At 51.1% G+C, this 14,947-nt stretch overlaps 20 non-coding genes across 20 annotated transcripts; all 20 read left to right on the forward strand.

Annotated features, from left to right (window-relative positions):
* The first annotated feature begins 169 nt into the window (after nt 1–169).
* On the forward strand, nt 170–242 carry Trnaa-ugc. Its single transcript has one exon. It is a non-coding gene; the product is annotated as a tRNA-Ala (tRNA).
* A 416-nt stretch (nt 243–658) lies between these two features.
* On the forward strand, nt 659–731 carry Trnaa-agc. The gene has a single exon. It is a non-coding gene; the product is annotated as a tRNA-Ala (tRNA).
* A 1,002-nt stretch (nt 732–1,733) lies between these two features.
* Trnaa-ugc lies at nt 1,734–1,806 on the forward strand. The gene has a single exon. It is a non-coding gene; the product is annotated as a tRNA-Ala (tRNA).
* Nucleotides 1,807–2,222: 416 nt separating this feature from the next.
* On the forward strand, nt 2,223–2,295 carry Trnaa-agc. The gene has a single exon. It is a non-coding gene; the product is annotated as a tRNA-Ala (tRNA).
* Nucleotides 2,296–3,310: 1,015 nt separating this feature from the next.
* Nucleotides 3,311–3,383, forward strand: Trnaa-ugc. The gene has a single exon. It is a non-coding gene; the product is annotated as a tRNA-Ala (tRNA).
* A 417-nt stretch (nt 3,384–3,800) lies between these two features.
* Nucleotides 3,801–3,873, forward strand: Trnaa-agc. The gene has a single exon. It is a non-coding gene; the product is annotated as a tRNA-Ala (tRNA).
* Nucleotides 3,874–4,886: 1,013 nt separating this feature from the next.
* On the forward strand, nt 4,887–4,959 carry Trnaa-ugc. Its single transcript has one exon. It is a non-coding gene; the product is annotated as a tRNA-Ala (tRNA).
* Nucleotides 4,960–5,375: 416 nt separating this feature from the next.
* Nucleotides 5,376–5,448, forward strand: Trnaa-agc. The gene has a single exon. It is a non-coding gene; the product is annotated as a tRNA-Ala (tRNA).
* A 1,014-nt stretch (nt 5,449–6,462) lies between these two features.
* Nucleotides 6,463–6,535, forward strand: Trnaa-ugc. The gene has a single exon. It is a non-coding gene; the product is annotated as a tRNA-Ala (tRNA).
* A 416-nt stretch (nt 6,536–6,951) lies between these two features.
* Trnaa-agc lies at nt 6,952–7,024 on the forward strand. The gene has a single exon. It is a non-coding gene; the product is annotated as a tRNA-Ala (tRNA).
* A 1,013-nt stretch (nt 7,025–8,037) lies between these two features.
* Trnaa-ugc lies at nt 8,038–8,110 on the forward strand. The gene has a single exon. It is a non-coding gene; the product is annotated as a tRNA-Ala (tRNA).
* Nucleotides 8,111–8,526: 416 nt separating this feature from the next.
* Nucleotides 8,527–8,599, forward strand: Trnaa-agc. Its single transcript has one exon. It is a non-coding gene; the product is annotated as a tRNA-Ala (tRNA).
* A 1,013-nt stretch (nt 8,600–9,612) lies between these two features.
* On the forward strand, nt 9,613–9,685 carry Trnaa-ugc. Its single transcript has one exon. It is a non-coding gene; the product is annotated as a tRNA-Ala (tRNA).
* Nucleotides 9,686–10,101: 416 nt separating this feature from the next.
* Trnaa-agc lies at nt 10,102–10,174 on the forward strand. The gene has a single exon. It is a non-coding gene; the product is annotated as a tRNA-Ala (tRNA).
* A 1,013-nt stretch (nt 10,175–11,187) lies between these two features.
* Trnaa-ugc lies at nt 11,188–11,260 on the forward strand. Its single transcript has one exon. It is a non-coding gene; the product is annotated as a tRNA-Ala (tRNA).
* Nucleotides 11,261–11,676: 416 nt separating this feature from the next.
* On the forward strand, nt 11,677–11,749 carry Trnaa-agc. The gene has a single exon. It is a non-coding gene; the product is annotated as a tRNA-Ala (tRNA).
* Nucleotides 11,750–12,762: 1,013 nt separating this feature from the next.
* On the forward strand, nt 12,763–12,835 carry Trnaa-ugc. Its single transcript has one exon. It is a non-coding gene; the product is annotated as a tRNA-Ala (tRNA).
* Nucleotides 12,836–13,251: 416 nt separating this feature from the next.
* On the forward strand, nt 13,252–13,324 carry Trnaa-agc. Its single transcript has one exon. It is a non-coding gene; the product is annotated as a tRNA-Ala (tRNA).
* A 1,013-nt stretch (nt 13,325–14,337) lies between these two features.
* Trnaa-ugc lies at nt 14,338–14,410 on the forward strand. The gene has a single exon. It is a non-coding gene; the product is annotated as a tRNA-Ala (tRNA).
* Nucleotides 14,411–14,826: 416 nt separating this feature from the next.
* Nucleotides 14,827–14,899, forward strand: Trnaa-agc. The gene has a single exon. It is a non-coding gene; the product is annotated as a tRNA-Ala (tRNA).
* Nucleotides 14,900–14,947: the final 48 nt, after the last annotated feature.

Raw genomic sequence — 14,947 nt, forward strand, 5'->3', positions numbered from 1 at the left:
AATTTGCAGTCGTAATACCAGAGCATCGAAACTACTTGGAACTCTTGCGTATGTGAACGTGTCCGCGCCTTTGTACTCTGGTCCCTTCACCCCTGCAAACCAACCAACCATCGTGTCCGTGCACATAAGAGTAGCAAAGAACGGAGAACAGCGCAGCTTGGTTGTGCTTGGGGGCGTAGCTCAGTTGGTAGAGCGTTCGCTTTGCATGTGAAAGGTCCCGGGTTCAAGCCCCGGCGCCTCCATGTTTTGTGGTCAGTGCGTGGTAAGTGTTGGTCGCGGCGAGCCTAAAGGCACGCAAGATGTTGCAAAGCCAGCGTCACAGACTCGTATACTGACGTAAGGAGAGCAAGACGTAAATGTGAGGACCGGCTGTTGTCGAGGTGTCATCGAGTGCAAATCTGCCTTAGGTATAACGGCCTAACCTCAATGAAGTCTAGAGAGTGGACAACACGTTCGTCTACCTCAGAGCGTTGGCCGAACGCTATTTTCGACGTCGTGCGTGCCACTTTGATTTTGGCCAACTACGATTCGATACAGAATGCAGGAAACCTGAAAGACACCCTCACGGACACATTGAGAGTAGTGTTTGTCAGCGGAATAATGGGAGTGCAAGGGTCTGTGTCATTGATATGGCTGTATGTAGGGCGGTTCGTCAGCAGGGGGCGTAGCTCAGATGGTAGAGCGCTCGCTTAGCATGCGAGAGGTACTGGGATCGATACCCAGCGCCTCCAGAATTTTTAACACCCCAACATGCGCACACTGCCATGCAAGTGGAATAATTCACAGCCAGAAAATGTGTCAAGGCAGATACGAGCCAACGATTAGCAGCCACAATTGGCAAGCGTGCTGTAATGCGCACGAAGCACCCTCCTCCCACCACTACACATAATTTAGAAACAGTACAAGTGTTCCCATAAGATTCTCAAACCTATGTCGCAAAGATCAGCCTTGCGCCGAATTCACAAAAATCCCACTGCACATTCCAATTCTTGACGTGCAGTCGGCTGCTACTGGTGTTGCTAGTTGTGACTGCTGATGACAGATGCCGTAGCAATCAATTCATGGAGTGACTTGTATGTTTTGCGATACTCTGTCTCTGACAAGCAAGCAGAGGTGACATAGGCGCGAACACAGGAAGCTTGCAGCCCCTCGCTGCCTGCAGACACCGAACAGCCACACTAGGAGGGCGGCCTAAGTCGTAGGCGAAATGTGCTCATTCGCTTGTGTGCGACGTCAAGCTCTAAATAAGGCTGTCACTAGCGTGAGCGTCGTGTAAAGTCGGAAAAGTCGTCTGCGTGGGTGAGTGCCATGTTTGGGGAGCGTTTCGTAGTTTGCGCAGTGCAATGGAGACGCGGAAAGTTGTTGTGGCCCAGTCTTTTGCAGTTGGACGACAAGAGTGGTACACAGTAGTAAAGTGCGAGGCAGTGAGTTGGCATGAACAGTCGAGTGCACAATGGGTCTTCAGATGTGCTTGTTACCTCAGGTGCTGTGTGATTGTCGACATGGAGTGAAAACGGAGCAACTTGTGACTGTCCCTTCAATTTAAGACGTTAAAAACGGACGGAATTTGCAGTCGTAATACCAGAGCATCGAAACTACTTGGAACTCTTGCGTATGTGAACGTGTCCGCGCCTTTGTACTCTGGTCCCTTCACCCCTGCAAACCAACCAACCATCGTGTCCGTGCACATAAGAGTAGCAAAGAACGGAGAACAGCGCAGCTTGGTTGTGCTTGGGGGCGTAGCTCAGTTGGTAGAGCGTTCGCTTTGCATGTGAAAGGTCCCGGGTTCAAGCCCCGGCGCCTCCATGTTTTGTGGTCAGTGCGTGGTAAGTGTTGGTCGCGGCGAGCCTAAAGGCACGCAAGATGTTGCAAAGCCAGCGTCACAGACTCGTATACTGACGTAAGGAGAGCAAGACGTAAATGTGAGGACCGGCTGTTGTCGAGGTGTCATCGAGTGCAAATCTGCCTTAGGTATAACGGCCTAACCTCAATGAAGTCTAGAGAGTGGACAACACGTTCGTCTACCTCAGAGCGTTGGCCGAACGCTATTTTCGACGTCGTGCGTGCCACTTTGATTTTGGCCAACTACGATTCGATACAGAATGCAGGAAACCTGAAAGACACCCTCACGGACACATTGAGAGTAGTGTTTGTCAGCGGAATAATGGGAGTGCAAGGGTCTGTGTCATTGATATGGCTGTATGTAGGGCGGTTCGTCAGCAGGGGGCGTAGCTCAGATGGTAGAGCGCTCGCTTAGCATGCGAGAGGTACTGGGATCGATACCCAGCGCCTCCAGAATTTTTAACACCCCAACATGCGCACACTGCCATGCAAGTGGAATAATTCACAGCCAGAAAATGTGTCAAGGCAGATACGAGCCAACGATTAGCAGCCACAATTGGCAAGCGTGCTGTAATGCGCACGAAGCACCCTCCTCCCACCACTACACATAATTTAGAAACAGTACAAGTGTTCCCATAAGATTCTCAAACCTATGTCGCAAAGATCAGCCTTGCGCCGAATTCACAAAAATCCCACTGCACATTTCCAATTCTTGACGTGCAGTCGGCTGCTACTGGTGTTGCTAGTTGTGACTGCTGATGACAGATGCCGTAGCAATCAATTCATGGAGTGACTTGTATGTTTTGCGATACTCTGTCTCTGACAAGCAAGCAGAGGTGACATAGGCGCGAACACAGGAAGCTTGCAGCCCCTCGCTGCCTGCAGACACCGAACAGCCACACTAGGAGGGCGGCCTAAGTCGTAGGCGAAATGTGCTCATTCGCTTGTGTGCGACGTCAAGCTCTAAATAAGGCTGTCACTAGCGTGAGCGTTGCGTGAGCGTCGTGTAAAGTCGGAAAAGTCGTCTGCGTGGGTGAGTGCCATGTTTGGGGAGCGTTTCGTAGTTTGCGCAGTGCAATGGAGACGCGGAAAGTTGTTGTGGCCCAGTCTTTTGCAGTTGGACGACAAGAGTGGTACACAGTAGTAAAGTGCGAGGCAGTGAGTTGGCATGAACAGTCGAGTGCACAATGGGTCTTCAGATGTGCTTGTTACCTCAGGTGCTGTGTGATTGTCGACATGGAGTGAAAACGGAGCAACTTGTGACTGTCCCTTCAATTTAAGACGTTAAAAACGGACGGAATTTGCAGTCGTAATACCAGAGCATCGAAACTACTTGGAACCTCTTGCGTATGTGAACGTGTCCGCGCCTTTGTACTCTGGTCCCTTCACCCCTGCAAACCAACCAACCATCGTGTCCGTGCACATAAGAGTAGCAAAGAACGGAGAACAGCGCAGCTTGGTTGTGCTTGGGGGCGTAGCTCAGTTGGTAGAGCGTTCGCTTTGCATGTGAAAGGTCCCGGGTTCAAGCCCCGGCGCCTCCATGTTTTGTGGTCAGTGCGTGGTAAGTGTTGGTCGCGGCGAGCCTAAAGGCACGCAAGATGTTGCAAAGCCAGCGTCACAGACTCGTATACTGACGTAAGGAGAGCAAGACGTAAATGTGAGGACCGGCTGTTGTCGAGGTGTCATCGAGTGCAAATCTGCCTTAGGTATAACGGCCTAACCTCAATGAAGTCTAGAGAGTGGACAACACGTTCGTCTACCTCAGAGCGTTGGCCGAACGCTATTTTCGACGTCGTGCGTGCCACTTTGATTTTGGCCAACTACGATTCGATACAGAATGCAGGAAACCTGAAAGACACCCCTCACGGACACATTGAGAGTAGTGTTTGTCAGCGGAATAATGGGAGTGCAAGGGTCTGTGTCATTGATATGGCTGTATGTAGGGCGGTTCGTCAGCAGGGGGCGTAGCTCAGATGGTAGAGCGCTCGCTTAGCATGCGAGAGGTACTGGGATCGATACCCAGCGCCTCCAGAATTTTTAACACCCCAACATGCGCACACTGCCATGCAAGTGGAATAATTCACAGCCAGAAAATGTGTCAAGGCAGATACGAGCCAACGATTAGCAGCCACAATTGGCAAGCGTGCTGTAATGCGCACGAAGCACCCTCCTCCCACCACTACACATAATTTAGAAACAGTACAAGTGTTCCCATAAGATTCTCAAACCTATGTCGCAAAGATCAGCCTTGCGCCGAATTCACAAAAATCCCACTGCACATTCCAATTCTTGACGTGCAGTCGGCTGCTACTGGTGTTGCTAGTTGTGACTGCTGATGACAGATGCCGTAGCAATCAATTCATGGAGTGACTTGTATGTTTTGCGATACTCTGTCTCTGACAAGCAAGCAGAGGTGACATAGGCGCGAACACAGGAAGCTTGCAGCCCCTCGCTGCCTGCAGACACCGAACAGCCACACTAGGAGGGCGGCCTAAGTCGTAGGCGAAATGTGCTCATTCGCTTGTGTGCGACGTCAAGCTCTAAATAAGGCTGTCACTAGCGTGAGCGTTGCGTGAGCGTCGTGTAAAGTCGGAAAAGTCGTCTGCGTGGGTGAGTGCCATGTTTGGGGAGCGTTTCGTAGTTTGCGCAGTGCAATGGAGACGCGGAAAGTTGTTGTGGCCCAGTCTTTTGCAGTTGGACGACAAGAGTGGTACACAGTAGTAAAGTGCGAGGCAGTGAGTTGGCATGAACAGTCGAGTGCACAATGGGTCTTCAGATGTGCTTGTTACCTCAGGTGCTGTGTGATTGTCGACATGGAGTGAAAACGGAGCAACTTGTGACTGTCCCTTCAATTTAAGACGTTAAAAACGGACGGAATTTGCAGTCGTAATACCAGAGCATCGAAACTACTTGGAACTCTTGCGTATGTGAACGTGTCCGCGCCTTTGTACTCTGGTCCCTTCACCCCTGCAAACCAACCAACCATCGTGTCCGTGCACATAAGAGTAGCAAAGAACGGAGAACAGCGCAGCTTGGTTGTGCTTGGGGGCGTAGCTCAGTTGGTAGAGCGTTCGCTTTGCATGTGAAAGGTCCCGGGTTCAAGCCCCGGCGCCTCCATGTTTTGTGGTCAGTGCGTGGTAAGTGTTGGTCGCGGCGAGCCTAAAGGCACGCAAGATGTTGCAAAGCCAGCGTCACAGACTCGTATACTGACGTAAGGAGAGCAAGACGTAAATGTGAGGACCGGCTGTTGTCGAGGTGTCATCGAGTGCAAATCTGCCTTAGGTATAACGGCCTAACCTCAATGAAGTCTAGAGAGTGGACAACACGTTCGTCTACCTCAGAGCGTTGGCCGAACGCTATTTTCGACGTCGTGCGTGCCACTTTGATTTTGGCCAACTACGATTCGATACAGAATGCAGGAAACCTGAAAGACACCCTCACGGACACATTGAGAGTAGTGTTTGTCAGCGGAATAATGGGAGTGCAAGGGTCTGTGTCATTGATATGGCTGTATGTAGGGCGGTTCGTCAGCAGGGGGCGTAGCTCAGATGGTAGAGCGCTCGCTTAGCATGCGAGAGGTACTGGGATCGATACCCAGCGCCTCCAGAATTTTTAACACCCCAACATGCGCACACTGCCATGCAAGTGGAATAATTCACAGCCAGAAAATGTGTCAAGGCAGATACGAGCCAACGATTAGCAGCCACAATTGGCAAGCGTGCTGTAATGCGCACGAAGCACCCTCCTCCCACCACTACACATAATTTAGAAACAGTACAAGTGTTCCCATAAGATTCTCAAACCTATGTCGCAAAGATCAGCCTTGCGCCGAATTCACAAAAATCCCACTGCACATTCCAATTCTTGACGTGCAGTCGGCTGCTACTGGTGTTGCTAGTTGTGACTGCTGATGACAGATGCCGTAGCAATCAATTCATGGAGTGACTTGTATGTTTTGCGATACTCTGTCTCTGACAAGCAAGCAGAGGTGACATAGGCGCGAACACAGGAAGCTTGCAGCCCCTCGCTGCCTGCAGACACCGAACAGCCACACTAGGAGGGCGGCCTAAGTCGTAGGCGAAATGTGCTCATTCGCTTGTGTGCGACGTCAAGCTCTAAATAAGGCTGTCACTAGGCGTGAGCGTTGCGTGAGCGTCGTGTAAAGTCGGAAAAGTCGTCTGCGTGGGTGAGTGCCATGTTTGGGGAGCGTTTCGTAGTTTGCGCAGTGCAATGGAGACGCGGAAAGTTGTTGTGGCCCAGTCTTTTGCAGTTGGACGACAAGAGTGGTACACAGTAGTAAAGTGCGAGGCAGTGAGTTGGCATGAACAGTCGAGTGCACAATGGGTCTTCAGATGTGCTTGTTACCTCAGGTGCTGTGTGATTGTCGACATGGAGTGAAAACGGAGCAACTTGTGACTGTCCCTTCAATTTAAGACGTTAAAAACGGACGGAATTTGCAGTCGTAATACCAGAGCATCGAAACTACTTGGAACTCTTGCGTATGTGAACGTGTCCGCGCCTTTGTACTCTGGTCCCTTCACCCCTGCAAACCAACCAACCATCGTGTCCGTGCACATAAGAGTAGCAAAGAACGGAGAACAGCGCAGCTTGGTTGTGCTTGGGGGCGTAGCTCAGTTGGTAGAGCGTTCGCTTTGCATGTGAAAGGTCCCGGGTTCAAGCCCCGGCGCCTCCATGTTTTGTGGTCAGTGCGTGGTAAGTGTTGGTCGCGGCGAGCCTAAAGGCACGCAAGATGTTGCAAAGCCAGCGTCACAGACTCGTATACTGACGTAAGGAGAGCAAGACGTAAATGTGAGGACCGGCTGTTGTCGAGGTGTCATCGAGTGCAAATCTGCCTTAGTATAACGGCCTAACCTCAATGAAGTCTAGAGAGTGGACAACACGTTCGTCTACCTCAGAGCGTTGGCCGAACGCTATTTTCGACGTCGTGCGTGCCACTTTGATTTTGGCCAACTACGATTCGATACAGAATGCAGGAAACCTGAAAGACACCCTCACGGACACATTGAGAGTAGTGTTTGTCAGCGGAATAATGGGAGTGCAAGGGTCTGTGTCATTGATATGGCTGTATGTAGGGGCGGTTCGTCAGCAGGGGGCGTAGCTCAGATGGTAGAGCGCTCGCTTAGCATGCGAGAGGTACTGGGATCGATACCCAGCGCCTCCAGAATTTTTAACACCCCAACATGCGCACACTGCCATGCAAGTGGAATAATTCACAGCCAGAAAATGTGTCAAGGCAGATACGAGCCAACGATTAGCAGCCACAATTGGCAAGCGTGCTGTAATGCGCACGAAGCACCCTCCTCCCACCACTACACATAATTTAGAAACAGTACAAGTGTTCCCATAAGATTCTCAAACCTATGTCGCAAAGATCAGCCTTGCGCCGAATTCACAAAAATCCCACTGCACATTCCAATTCTTGACGTGCAGTCGGCTGCTACTGGTGTTGCTAGTTGTGACTGCTGATGACAGATGCCGTAGCAATCAATTCATGGAGTGACTTGTATGTTTTGCGATACTCTGTCTCTGACAAGCAAGCAGAGGTGACATAGGCGCGAACACAGGAAGCTTGCAGCCCCTCGCTGCCTGCAGACACCGAACAGCCACACTAGGAGGGCGGCCTAAGTCGTAGGCGAAATGTGCTCATTCGCTTGTGTGCGACGTCAAGCTCTAAATAAGGCTGTCACTAGCGTGAGCGTTGCGTGAGCGTCGTGTAAAGTCGGAAAAGTCGTCTGCGTGGGTGAGTGCCATGTTTGGGGAGCGTTTCGTAGTTTGCGCAGTGCAATGGAGACGCGGAAAGTTGTTGTGGCCCAGTCTTTTGCAGTTGGACGACAAGAGTGGTACACAGTAGTAAAGTGCGAGGCAGTGAGTTGGCATGAACAGTCGAGTGCACAATGGGTCTTCAGATGTGCTTGTTACCTCAGGTGCTGTGTGATTGTCGACATGGAGTGAAAACGGAGCAACTTGTGACTGTCCCTTCAATTTAAGACGTTAAAAACGGACGGAATTTGCAGTCGTAATACCAGAGCATCGAAACTACTTGGAACTCTTGCGTATGTGAACGTGTCCGCGCCTTTGTACTCTGGTCCCTTCACCCCTGCAAACCAACCAACCATCGTGTCCGTGCACATAAGAGTAGCAAAGAACGGAGAACAGCGCAGCTTGGTTGTGCTTGGGGGCGTAGCTCAGTTGGTAGAGCGTTCGCTTTGCATGTGAAAGGTCCCGGGTTCAAGCCCCGGCGCCTCCATGTTTTGTGGTCAGTGCGTGGTAAGTGTTGGTCGCGGCGAGCCTAAAGGCACGCAAGATGTTGCAAAGCCAGCGTCACAGACTCGTATACTGACGTAAGGAGAGCAAGACGTAAATGTGAGGACCGGCTGTTGTCGAGGTGTCATCGAGTGCAAATCTGCCTTAGGTATAACGGCCTAACCTCAATGAAGTCTAGAGAGTGGACAACACGTTCGTCTACCTCAGAGCGTTGGCCGAACGCTATTTTCGACGTCGTGCGTGCCACTTTGATTTTGGCCAACTACGATTCGATACAGAATGCAGGAAACCTGAAAGACACCCTCACGGACACATTGAGAGTAGTGTTTGTCAGCGGAATAATGGGAGTGCAAGGGTCTGTGTCATTGATATGGCTGTATGTAGGGCGGTTCGTCAGCAGGGGGCGTAGCTCAGATGGTAGAGCGCTCGCTTAGCATGCGAGAGGTACTGGGATCGATACCCAGCGCCTCCAGAATTTTTAACACCCCAACATGCGCACACTGCCATGCAAGTGGAATAATTCACAGCCAGAAAATGTGTCAAGGCAGATACGAGCCAACGATTAGCAGCCACAATTGGCAAGCGTGCTGTAATGCGCACGAAGCACCCTCCTCCCACCACTACACATAATTTAGAAACAGTACAAGTGTTCCCATAAGATTCTCAAACCTATGTCGCAAAGATCAGCCTTGCGCCGAATTCACAAAAATCCCACTGCACATTCCAATTCTTGACGTGCAGTCGGCTGCTACTGGTGTTGCTAGTTGTGACTGCTGATGACAGATGCCGTAGCAATCAATTCATGGAGTGACTTGTATGTTTTGCGATACTCTGTCTCTGACAAGCAAGCAGAGGTGACATAGGCGCGAACACAGGAAGCTTGCAGCCCCTCGCTGCCTGCAGACACCGAACAGCCACACTAGGAGGGCGGCCTAAGTCGTAGGCGAAATGTGCTCATTCGCTTGTGTGCGACGTCAAGCTCTAAATAAGGCTGTCACTAGCGTGAGCGTTGCGTGAGCGTCGTGTAAAGTCGGAAAAGTCGTCTGCGTGGGTGAGTGCCATGTTTGGGGAGCGTTTCGTAGTTTGCGCAGTGCAATGGAGACGCGGAAAGTTGTTGTGGCCCAGTCTTTTGCAGTTGGACGACAAGAGTGGTACACAGTAGTAAAGTGCGAGGCAGTGAGTTGGCATGAACAGTCGAGTGCACAATGGGTCTTCAGATGTGCTTGTTACCTCAGGTGCTGTGTGATTGTCGACATGGAGTGAAAACGGAGCAACTTGTGACTGTCCCTTCAATTTAAGACGTTAAAAACGGACGGAATTTGCAGTCGTAATACCAGAGCATCGAAACTACTTGGAACTCTTGCGTATGTGAACGTGTCCGCGCCTTTGTACTCTGGTCCCTTCACCCCTGCAAACCAACCAACCATCGTGTCCGTGCACATAAGAGTAGCAAAGAACGGAGAACAGCGCAGCTTGGTTGTGCTTGGGGGCGTAGCTCAGTTGGTAGAGCGTTCGCTTTGCATGTGAAAGGTCCCGGGTTCAAGCCCCGGCGCCTCCATGTTTTGTGGTCAGTGCGTGGTAAGTGTTGGTCGCGGCGAGCCTAAAGGCACGCAAGATGTTGCAAAGCCAGCGTCACAGACTCGTATACTGACGTAAGGAGAGCAAGACGTAAATGTGAGGACCGGCTGTTGTCGAGGTGTCATCGAGTGCAAATCTGCCTTAGGTATAACGGCCTAACCTCAATGAAGTCTAGAGAGTGGACAACACGTTCGTCTACCTCAGAGCGTTGGCCGAACGCTATTTTCGACGTCGTGCGTGCCACTTTGATTTTGGCCAACTACGATTCGATACAGAATGCAGGAAACCTGAAAGACACCCTCACGGACACATTGAGAGTAGTGTTTGTCAGCGGAATAATGGGAGTGCAAGGGTCTGTGTCATTGATATGGCTGTATGTAGGGCGGTTCGTCAGCAGGGGGCGTAGCTCAGATGGTAGAGCGCTCGCTTAGCATGCGAGAGGTACTGGGATCGATACCCAGCGCCTCCAGAATTTTTAACACCCCAACATGCGCACACTGCCATGCAAGTGGAATAATTCACAGCCAGAAAATGTGTCAAGGCAGATACGAGCCAACGATTAGCAGCCACAATTGGCAAGCGTGCTGTAATGCGCACGAAGCACCCTCCTCCCACCACTACACATAATTTAGAAACAGTACAAGTGTTCCCATAAGATTCTCAAACCTATGTCGCAAAGATCAGCCTTGCGCCGAATTCACAAAAATCCCACTGCACATTCCAATTCTTGACGTGCAGTCGGCTGCTACTGGTGTTGCTAGTTGTGACTGCTGATGACAGATGCCGTAGCAATCAATTCATGGAGTGACTTGTATGTTTTGCGATACTCTGTCTCTGACAAGCAAGCAGAGGTGACATAGGCGCGAACACAGGAAGCTTGCAGCCCCTCGCTGCCTGCAGACACCGAACAGCCACACTAGGAGGGCGGCCTAAGTCGTAGGCGAAATGTGCTCATTCGCTTGTGTGCGACGTCAAGCTCTAAATAAGGCTGTCACTAGCGTGAGCGTTGCGTGAGCGTCGTGTAAAGTCGGAAAAGTCGTCTGCGTGGGTGAGTGCCATGTTTGGGGAGCGTTTCGTAGTTTGCGCAGTGCAATGGAGACGCGGAAAGTTGTTGTGGCCCAGTCTTTTGCAGTTGGACGACAAGAGTGGTACACAGTAGTAAAGTGCGAGGCAGTGAGTTGGCATGAACAGTCGAGTGCACAATGGGTCTTCAGATGTGCTTGTTACCTCAGGTGCTGTGTGATTGTCGACATGGAGTGAAAACGGAGCAACTTGTGACTGTCCCTTCAATTTAAGACGTTAAAAACGGACGGAATTTGCAGTCGTAATACCAGAGCATCGAAACTACTTGGAACTCTTGCGTATGTGAACGTGTCCGCGCCTTTGTACTCTGGTCCCTTCACCCCTGCAAACCAACCAACCATCGTGTCCGTGCACATAAGAGTAGCAAAGAACGGAGAACAGCGCAGCTTGGTTGTGCTTGGGGGCGTAGCTCAGTTGGTAGAGCGTTCGCTTTGCATGTGAAAGGTCCCGGGTTCAAGCCCCGGCGCCTCCATGTTTTGTGGTCAGTGCGTGGTAAGTGTTGGTCGCGGCGAGCCTAAAGGCACGCAAGATGTTGCAAAGCCAGCGTCACAGACTCGTATACTGACGTAAGGAGAGCAAGACGTAAATGTGAGGACCGGCTGTTGTCGAGGTGTCATCGAGTGCAAATCTGCCTTAGGTATAACGGCCTAACCTCAATGAAGTCTAGAGAGTGGACAACACGTTCGTCTACCTCAGAGCGTTGGCCGAACGCTATTTTCGACGTCGTGCGTGCCACTTTGATTTTGGCCAACTACGATTCGATACAGAATGCAGGAAACCTGAAAGACACCCTCACGGACACATTGAGAGTAGTGTTTGTCAGCGGAATAATGGGAGTGCAAGGGTCTGTGTCATTGATATGGCTGTATGTAGGGCGGTTCGTCAGCAGGGGGCGTAGCTCAGATGGTAGAGCGCTCGCTTAGCATGCGAGAGGTACTGGGATCGATACCCAGCGCCTCCAGAATTTTTAACACCCCAACATGCGCACACTGCCATGCAAGTGGAATAATTCACAGCCAGAAAATGTGTCAAGGCAGATACGAGCCAACGATTAGCAGCCACAATTGGCAAGCGTGCTGTAATGCGCACGAAGCACCCTCCTCCCACCACTACACATAATTTAGAAACAGTACAAGTGTTCCCATAAGATTCTCAAACCTATGTCGCAAAGATCAGCCTTGCGCCGAATTCACAAAAATCCCACTGCACATTCCAATTCTTGACGTGCAGTCGGCTGCTACTGGTGTTGCTAGTTGTGACTGCTGATGACAGATGCCGTAGCAATCAATTCATGGAGTGACTTGTATGTTTTGCGATACTCTGTCTCTGACAAGCAAGCAGAGGTGACATAGGCGCGAACACAGGAAGCTTGCAGCCCCTCGCTGCCTGCAGACACCGAACAGCCACACTAGGAGGGCGGCCTAAGTCGTAGGCGAAATGTGCTCATTCGCTTGTGTGCGACGTCAAGCTCTAAATAAGGCTGTCACTAGCGTGAGCGTTGCGTGAGCGTCGTGTAAAGTCGGAAAAGTCGTCTGCGTGGGTGAGTGCCATGTTTGGGGAGCGTTTCGTAGTTTGCGCAGTGCAATGGAGACGCGGAAAGTTGTTGTGGCCCAGTCTTTTGCAGTTGGACGACAAGAGTGGTACACAGTAGTAAAGTGCGAGGCAGTGAGTTGGCATGAACAGTCGAGTGCACAATGGGTCTTCAGATGTGCTTGTTACCTCAGGTGCTGTGTGATTGTCGACATGGAGTGAAAACGGAGCAACTTGTGACTGTCCCTTCAATTTAAGACGTTAAAAACGGACGGAATTTGCAGTCGTAATACCAGAGCATCGAAACTACTTGGAACTCTTGCGTATGTGAACGTGTCCGCGCCTTTGTACTCTGGTCCCTTCACCCCTGCAAACCAACCAACCATCGTGTCCGTGCACATAAGAGTAGCAAAGAACGGAGAACAGCGCAGCTTGGTTGTGCTTGGGGGCGTAGCTCAGTTGGTAGAGCGTTCGCTTTGCATGTGAAAGGTCCCGGGTTCAAGCCCCGGCGCCTCCATGTTTTGTGGTCAGTGCGTGGTAAGTGTTGGTCGCGGCGAGCCTAAAGGCACGCAAGATGTTGCAAAGCCAGCGTCACAGACTCGTATACTGACGTAAGGAGAGCAAGACGTAAATGTGAGGACCGGCTGTTGTCGAGGTGTCATCGAGTGCAAATCTGCCTTAGGTATAACGGCCTAACCTCAATGAAGTCTAGAGAGTGGACAACACGTTCGTCTACCTCAGAGCGTTGGCCGAACGCTATTTTCGACGTCGTGCGTGCCACTTTGATTTTGGCCAACTACGATTCGATACAGAATGCAGGAAACCTGAAAGACACCCTCACGGACACATTGAGAGTAGTGTTTGTCAGCGGAATAATGGGAGTGCAAGGGTCTGTGTCATTGATATGGCTGTATGTAGGGCGGTTCGTCAGCAGGGGGCGTAGCTCAGATGGTAGAGCGCTCGCTTAGCATGCGAGAGGTACTGGGATCGATACCCAGCGCCTCCAGAATTTTTAACACCCCAACATGCGCACACTGCCATGCAAGTGGAATAATTCACAGCCAGAAAATGTGTCAAGGCAGATACGAGCCAACGATTAGCAGCCACAATTGGCAAGCGTGCTGTAATGCGCACGAAGCACCCTCCTCCCACCACTACACATAATTTAGAAACAGTACAAGTGTTCCCATAAGATTCTCAAACCTATGTCGCAAAGATCAGCCTTGCGCCGAATTCACAAAAATCCCACTGCACATTCCAATTCTTGACGTGCAGTCGGCTGCTACTGGTGTTGCTAGTTGTGACTGCTGATGACAGATGCCGTAGCAATCAATTCATGGAGTGACTTGTATGTTTTGCGATACTCTGTCTCTGACAAGCAAGCAGAGGTGACATAGGCGCGAACACAGGAAGCTTGCAGCCCCTCGCTGCCTGCAGACACCGAACAGCCACACTAGGAGGGCGGCCTAAGTCGTAGGCGAAATGTGCTCATTCGCTTGTGTGCGACGTCAAGCTCTAAATAAGGCTGTCACTAGCGTGAGCGTTGCGTGAGCGTCGTGTAAAGTCGGAAAAGTCGTCTGCGTGGGTGAGTGCCATGTTTGGGGAGCGTTTCGTAGTTTGCGCAGTGCAATGGAGACGCGGAAAGTTGTTGTGGCCCAGTCTTTTGCAGTTGGACGACAAGAGTGGTACACAGTAGTAAAGTGCGAGGCAGTGAGTTGGCATGAACAGTCGAGTGCACAATGGGTCTTCAGATGTGCTTGTTACCTCAGGTGCTGTGTGATTGTCGACATGGAGTGAAAACGGAGCAACTTGTGACTGTCCCTTCAATTTAAGACGTTAAAAACGGACGGAATTTGCAGTCGTAATACCAGAGCATCGAAACTACTTGGAACTCTTGCGTATGTGAACGTGTCCGCGCCTTTGTACTCTGGTCCCTTCACCCCTGCAAACCAACCAACCATCGTGTCCGTGCACATAAGAGTAGCAAAGAACGGAGAACAGCGCAGCTTGGTTGTGCTTGGGGGCGTAGCTCAGTTGGTAGAGCGTTCGCTTTGCATGTGAAAGGTCCCGGGTTCAAGCCCCGGCGCCTCCATGTTTTGTGGTCAGTGCGTGGTAAGTGTTGGTCGCGGCGAGCCTAAAGGCACGCAAGATGTTGCAAAGCCAGCGTCACAGACTCGTATACTGACGTAAGGAGAGCAAGACGTAAATGTGAGGACCGGCTGTTGTCGAGGTGTCATCGAGTGCAAATCTGCCTTAGGTATAACGGCCTAACCTCAATGAAGTCTAGAGAGTGGACAACACGTTCGTCTACCTCAGAGCGTTGGCCGAACGCTATTTTCGACGTCGTGCGTGCCACTTTGATTTTGGCCAACTACGATTCGATACAGAATGCAGGAAACCTGAAAGACACCCTCACGGACACATTGAGAGTAGTGTTTGTCAGCGGAATAATGGGAGTGCAAGGGTCTGTGTCATTGATATGGCTGTATGTAGGGCGGTTCGTCAGCAGGGGGCGTAGCTCAGATGGTAGAGCGCTCGCTTAGCATGCGAGAGGTACTGGGATCGATACCCAGCGCCTCCAGAATTTTTAACACCCCAACATGCGCACACTGCCATGCAAGTGGAATAA

Source organism: Schistocerca piceifrons, chromosome 9, assembly GCF_021461385.2.
Source record: "Schistocerca piceifrons isolate TAMUIC-IGC-003096 chromosome 9, iqSchPice1.1, whole genome shotgun sequence".
In the NCBI taxonomy this organism is placed as follows: Eukaryota; Metazoa; Arthropoda; class Insecta; order Orthoptera; family Acrididae; genus Schistocerca; species Schistocerca piceifrons.